This window comes from Clytia hemisphaerica, unplaced genomic scaffold, assembly GCF_902728285.1.
Source record: "Clytia hemisphaerica strain Z4C2 unplaced genomic scaffold, Clytia hemisphaerica genome assembly, whole genome shotgun sequence".
Classification (NCBI taxonomy): domain Eukaryota; kingdom Metazoa; phylum Cnidaria; class Hydrozoa; order Leptothecata; family Clytiidae; genus Clytia; species Clytia hemisphaerica.
In genome coordinates this window covers 13688-20963 of record NW_027104201.1, presented here as the reverse complement: position 1 = coordinate 20963, position 7276 = coordinate 13688, and the positions used below count along the sequence as shown (strand labels likewise).

General features: G+C 36.1%; 1 non-coding gene across 1 annotated transcript; it reads right to left on the bottom strand.

Annotated features, from left to right (window-relative positions):
• Positions 1–203: 203 nt before the first annotated feature.
• Trnaa-ggc (transfer RNA alanine (anticodon GGC)) lies at positions 204–276 on the bottom strand. Its single transcript has one exon. It is a non-coding gene; the product is annotated as a tRNA-Ala (tRNA).
• Between the last annotated feature and the right edge of the window lie 7000 nt (positions 277–7276).

Below are 7276 nucleotides of genomic sequence, written 5' to 3'. Positions count from 1 at the left end.
GAAGAACTTTATACCACTCTTAAGACCAGGGAGCTCGTCGATTTGTTCGACAGTGTCTTCGCGGTCATCTGAGATGCTGATTCTTGATGTCTTCTGGATGGAACAGCTACCAACATAACAGACCTTAAAAGAAACAATATTTCTTATAGGTAATGAATCAACGGATCCTGCACTAGTGTACTTCCCAGTTTTCTCAAAGGTAACGAATCGAGTGGGAATTGAACCCACGACCTCTCGCTTGCCGGGCGATTGCTCTCCCAACTGTGCTATCGGTTCGTTGCAAATACATATTTCTTATTTTTCCTAAAAAAAAAGAAGCAACTTAAGTTCTGTATCCAGGATGGTTACTTAAAGAGTGAGAATTTTCAAATAAAAACCATATTTCTACCATCGAAATTCAACTATTATATACTCGCAAACAACTTATATTACCAACCGATGTTTTGCTAATTCCGTTTTGCTGAACAATCCCGTCAAATTCCACCATATATACTGAACCAGAAAATAGTAATTTCCGGACCTCTAACGACGACCACCAAAATCTCCTCGTAATAAAATTTTATGACTTTCACAGGCAGAATATTGAATAAAAAAGGAAACTCAGCTTACCCTCGTCCGAAAATCCTCCATGTTGATTTCATTATTATTTTGATCGCCATCAAAAACCTCATCGTCACTATGGTAATCACTTGTGTCGTCTTTTGCTTTGATCTGGACCACAGATGTTTTACGACTCCGCGACGTCGTTGAGTCAAAACTACCATTTGACGTAACAGAAGAGCTACGTTTGTTGAGTGAGGGTTTACGTGATCCGTCACCGCCGTTGCTCCAAGAATCCATGGAAGAAAAACGTTCACGTGATTCTTCAAGTAAAACTTCCATAACTAAAATTGAATAAGAAAATAATGCAATTCCTGATGTTACGTAATGTTTCATCCAGGAACATTCCGAATTTCTAATTTGTTATAATTTGTCAACAAAACAAAGAAGCTGCGGGCATCCCCTAACAGATCAATCCTCCTTAGATATTATACTACTTGTGGATTTGTAGAGGTCTGCGATTCAGACTACAAAATATATTCGTGCATCTACAATCATGGTCGAAATATATTGAGATTTTAGTGTATTTTAACGTTTCTCAGAATTTAAAGTTCGAGCGAGAATTGCTATTCTAGCACTTCCACTTTCTTTCATTGAATATTTCGATTTCGGAGGGGTTCAGTGGCTTCTAGGTTGTATTAGGTTATATATAGCCTTATTGGAGCAAATTTGAGCTTTTAAATCCTGAGATACATATCTTAAGTCTCATGTCGAAACTCAGAATTAAAACTCTACTTCCCAAAAGTAGTTTTAACAAGCTTAAAAACCATTTGTGGTGTTTAAAATTTCGCAAGGAAATCCCCTTTCCATGGTTGTAAGTAATATTTGACCAGTATCGCAAACAATTACATAAATTCTAGAATCTCCAGTCGTTTTTGGACATCGGCGAGTTCAACCGAGATACATTCAATCAATCCTACGCACCAGGCTAGTTGAAAGCGACTTAAGCGGCATATTAAAGACCGACTATCATTCTTCTCCAATAAGAAATTTTGACGCGCCTCTAGAGCTTTAGCGAGGGCGGTCACTGATCCGCCATCGAAATACCAGATAAAATGCATACCTTAACACCAACTGACTCACACCCCTGTGTCAAAGACCCGGCGGGACCCCCATCCCACTTGAAAATGTAACCAGAATTTCGTCCCCGGTGGAAGAAATATCTTCAAAATATCTTTCACCACCGGGAAATGTTTCTATTAAATTGTTTGGAAAAAAATGCACTCAAAACCACTTCCAGTGGATGTTTCACATATTGGAACCATATAATTTCTATCCCCATTGGGATTTCGATAAAAGTTCATCCACACTTTGGGAAGAAGTTTATAAGAAAACTATATGTTTACCTTCACTGTGGAATTGTAACGCTTGATATCGATATTGGACATTGTTGATATCAACCCATCTCACGTGACTCGATGTTGCTCGTATCATTGTTCCTGCCTATCTATAGTTTTTGCTATAAGTAACGTTTCAGAATATAAAGGTAAACGCTTTTAAGGTTTCAAGAACTTTATTTTCATTGAGATTTAACTTTAGCTTGGCTCTAAAAGCATTGGAGTTTCCTAAAAGTATTCATTCAAACAGAGGTGGAAAACCTTGCAAATGTACATGTACAAGCCTTGTACAAATGTAAACATAACACGAAATGTAGAAAATATCCAAGTAAAGTACTTTCTAGAAAAAAGTATAACATCAGAGTTAAAGCAGGCAAAAATCAAAACTGGATGCAATAAAATGCTAAAATGAGCACCAAACAACATACAGAGGCATATGTAAAGCGAACACGACCAAAAACTAACTGAACCGTTTTCCATTACTTTGCGGGTAGAGACACAAATCGAATATGAAAATCATTGATTATCATAACTTGGAGAAAATAATCCTACTTCCTTTTCCTCTGATACTACACTAATGATGTGGTTTTAGGCGCCGTGTCTGATAAACAGCCAGTTATAATTACCTCATTTACGTGATATTAGCAGATTCTCATCCCAACAGACACACAACGTTGTTTTAACGTTTATCTAACGTTCACAACGTCCATATAACGTTGGATGAATGTTAAAACAACGTTGTGTGCCAGCTTGGATAACACCAAACTCTTTAACTGAAATAATTTTTTGGTTCCTTAATGTCAAAGAAAGCATACCATATTTCAACTGTCTTTTGGTGGCCGCGTTACTGCAAGTTTACTTTGGTCAGTACTGAAAACATCCTACTTTTCGAACACGTACATTTCCGCTTTGGAAAAGCTTTTTTAAAAAGCTTTTTCTGGTCACCCGCAAATTTGAATTCCTTCCTTATAGTACTTTTCCTTTAATAATGTATTTTTCCGAAATCTACGATTTCATATTTGATAATTCAAAGAAATTATCATAAATAGTGTACCAAATATTATGATTTCAAGGTATATTCCTCCAACTATTACAAACTACTAACCTAGCACAACAGTGAAAAGTTTATCCGAAAGAAAAATTCTAAAAAAAATTCTCTCTAAAATCACGCTTTCCCTCACAGTCAGAGTTCTCAAACACAATTTCAGTTCACATGCTATATTATTATCGAAAAGATTCTTAAGACTTTTTATAAGAACCCTTTATCGCGTGGGCTGTTTCTTATATATAATGACATCTACAATTGTTCTTAGAAACTATGTTCTTAATTTTAGATATCCTAATCTATTCCCAATTCTCAATTCGATAAAGTTCAGTCATCCTAGTTTCTGGTTGTCCTCAAATTATTCTTATTTTTTTGCATCTACCTAATTATAGTTGTTCTTATGAAAAAAACTTGCGATGTAGCTCCTGTGCGCTTCAAACATTAACAACTAGCGGGAGTGTATTCATTACTACAGGCGCATAAAGCTTATGGTCAGTTAATATTTCTTTTCATATTTCACCTCACAGTTAAGTGTAGTGCTTTTCAACTTTCGAAGACATGAGATTGAAACATGTGCGAGAGCTATCCAAGCAAGCTCGATTGTCACGTGCTTCCCTATTCTGATGTCTTCTTGTGAAAGGTTCGATGACAAACTCATACCCAGTCCCTTTCTTCACTTTTTTATGATTTAGATACGCTCACGAAAGGTTCAACAACAGTAAAAAAAAGAGCGGCGCAAGTAGCTCTGGGTACAAGATTTGCTCGATGGCTATTATAACAGACATCGAGTAAAAATCATTCTAAAAGCGTCAAGGTTGCTTGACTACGCGAGAATTGAATTATCAGAACTACAGTAGGATGGCTAAACTTTATCACTTCCAGGAAAATATTCCTAGCGCATTATTTCTAGTTATTTACGCTTTTATCAGACATAGCGCAAAAATATTACATTTTAATGCGTGCAAAAGCGTAAAGGCTTCCGACCACCTAACAAATTGAAGTTTATTTTCCATCTACAATGTTGGTTGGTGCTGGTTTTTTCCGTTGTGAAGTGGCAATAGGAAAGTTATGCCGGGAAGACATCACAATGAGTGATATGCAGAGAGGCTTTCAAGAACCATCCCACGGTAACATAACAAACGTACTTGTTTAAAAAATTTTGATTTTAAAGAGCATTCAAAGTGGTATAATCCGTTTAATACTTTTAATGATGTGTTAAGTATACATTTATAAAATGGTTTTCTTCACTCTCGAGCTGAACTATTTTGATATCAAATATTAACTATTGTTAATCTTTCGAAAAACAAATCCAGGTTCTGTGTTACAGACCCGTTGCCCCTCTATACACAAGAAAAACCAGGTCAGAGTTACACAAAAATGACGCAATCATGTTTAATGAAAACCACCCCTTAAATCTTTCAACAGCATTAATCGCACAATAATCTATTTAATAAGCGCTTTTAGACCCTGTCGAAGTTATCAGAGAAAGTGAATTGTTATTGTAATTTCATTGTCTTTTAACGAGCGTTGCACTCCTTTGCATGTTTCTGACGTACTTGCTCTATTGCCTTAAATACACCAGTGCTTTAAGGGGGCCTTTAAGGTATTTAACTAACCTGGTAACAGAGCTGGCCATAACTTTCTTACGCACACGGTAAATCTCGGAAGATGCTTGAAAATAACCGTCTGAGGAAAATTACCATTTTCAAAACAAACAGAATGAAACAGAATGCCTTTTTCTTCTGCCTTTTTCCTTATTTATAAGTGTTTGTAAACACTTAAAATTTGAACACCGTTGAGTTGAGATCCGCTACGGAATTATAACTAGTCCGGGAGCCAAACCCAAAAAATGGCATTTTGCTTAACCCAAGATTCTACAGGATAAACTATACATTTTTGGAATCCTCGAATATCTTAGTTTTGGAAATGGTCGGTCCCCAAAGCTAACTCCTGGTCAATTTTTCATACTGGGCCCGAGTTTAGGGGGTACTTTTTACCCTTTGTAAGGATTTGTTAAGGAAAATGCCATTCCAGGGATGATATAATTTGCTGTATCTAGTCAATCAGTTGACCAATTGCTTTGAAACTTTGCAAAAAGTTTCAAGGTAGGCTGATGATTATTTTCGGCAAAAAACTTTTGTGAAAAATTATTTTTATAGGTTTGCCTGGGGAAAAAAAGGGAAAATTTGGGTATTTTAACTAAATTTTGACCCTTTTTAAGTCTGGGACCTACCCAAACAACTTTTAACGAGACACAAACTAGGTGTTATGATAGACTTTGATGCAATACATCAGAAAAATTTCAAACAGACAGTATTTAGTATTATTTTCAGGGCTGCAGGGGGTAAAATTGCCCATTTTTATGGGTTTTTACCTTATTTGAGCAATTTTCACCACTAATCTTGGTTAAAACGTTATCAAAAATAGTTTTAACTTGATTTTTGTGTAATATATCCTGAAAGATTCCAATGCTGACTTAAAACTAACAAAACCAGGGTGCAAATGGACAAACCAGGGGGTAAAAATGCCCATTTTAGGCGATTTTTATCGTTTTTGGACCTATTTCACCCATAAAGCGGTTTTATGGTGTACCAATTTTATTTCTGACCACTGAAACAAGGATAATTTTGTAGTAGGAGCAATGGGAAAGTTATTTGTGGTTTTCATTGTCTGTAATCAGGGTCACTGTGGGCAAATCAGGGGGTAAATACACCACTTCTTGGTAGTTGTTGCCTGAATTTGGATGTTTTTATTGTATGGTAGCCTCAAATTTATGAAACTTTGAGATTGAAACCAGTTATATACCCTTCAGTCATTTCTTAGTACTTTTGTTGACAACTACACAAAATAATGACGGATTTAAAACTTAAGTTATGCCCAAATGATAACATTTATACACCCCTGTCTCAGTGCCCCGGTGGCCTGATTTCAGTACATGATTTTTTTCAGTACATGGTTTCAGTACATGATTTTTTCCTACGTCACTGCAGTAATCAAATTTTTATTGCACTCATTTGTAATCATCCTAAATGGCTTGGGAATTCAAGAACTGTTTTTTATTGTCGCTGTCTTTATTCAATTTATATCTCAATTCACAAATGAGGGCAATAAAAATTTTAGTCATAAAAACTTTTGCCGGGCCTAATTCGCGGGCCCCCTCTCAAAAAAGTCTTAAAAACCTTCCTACTTTCGAACTAACCACATGCGGTTGCGTCGCATAAAAGATGTCACGGATCCTAAGGATTGGTCCCCTACTAATATTAGTATGTTTTCCCACATCCATCGCGGTGTCACAAAAAAATTTAACTCCCCAAAATAATGACTCCCCGGTCATAATAAACTAGTAAATAGTGACTCCCCACCTCAAAATAAACCAGTAAATGAAGACTCCCTAGAGTTGCTATTTCCTAGGAAATCTTGACCCCCTTTGGTTTAAAATGACTCCCCTCTATTATCTATGACAAAATTATTTGAAAATTCATTTGGCTATCCAGGGCTAACTCTACAGACCCCCGCAATATAAATACTCCATCTAAGGGCAACATTTCCTTCAAAGATTTTTAATATAGCTCAAAATTTATATACTTAAGACCTGCTGTATGGACCTGTATATGTATACATCCCTCTTTGTAAAAAGATCATGTTACAAAATATCGAAAATACTGACGAGAAGCCGGATGAGGAATAAACGTTTAAACTTTGTGTCTACCGAAAATTACGTGAAATTTGTTCAGCGGAATACCATACATTTTAAAATTCTTAAAAGTCCCTTGAAAAATGAAAGAATTTCGGCAAAAGGTGGACGAAAATCAGCTCTGCAAAAAATTCTTATTTCATAGCCTTGAACGGCCTTGAACGAGAAAAGTAACGAATTAGCAAATTTTAGCATCTCAAAGCAATTCTCAAGAGGTTTAAAATCTGAAAAACAGGGGACAATAGAAATCAACGAGAGAATGCGCTTGTCACAATGATCTTTTAGAAGAAATATAATACAGTGAACATTTCGTTCGGCCATTTTGAAAAAAGTGAGCAAAAACATGTTTTGATTCTTCCCGTTCGAATCATTCCAAACATTCGATCGAACAGCACTGCAATGACTTCAGTTCTTGACTACTTTGGGGGGGGGGGGGGTCATGATAAACTAGTTTATATTGACTCCCTCAGCTTTTTTACGGGGAGTCATTATTTACTAAGTGAGTCAATATTTCCTAGGAAATTTCTACTCTAGGGGAGTCATTATTTCCTAGTTTATTTTATTTAACTGGGAGGGTCAACATTTACAGGGAGTTAAAAT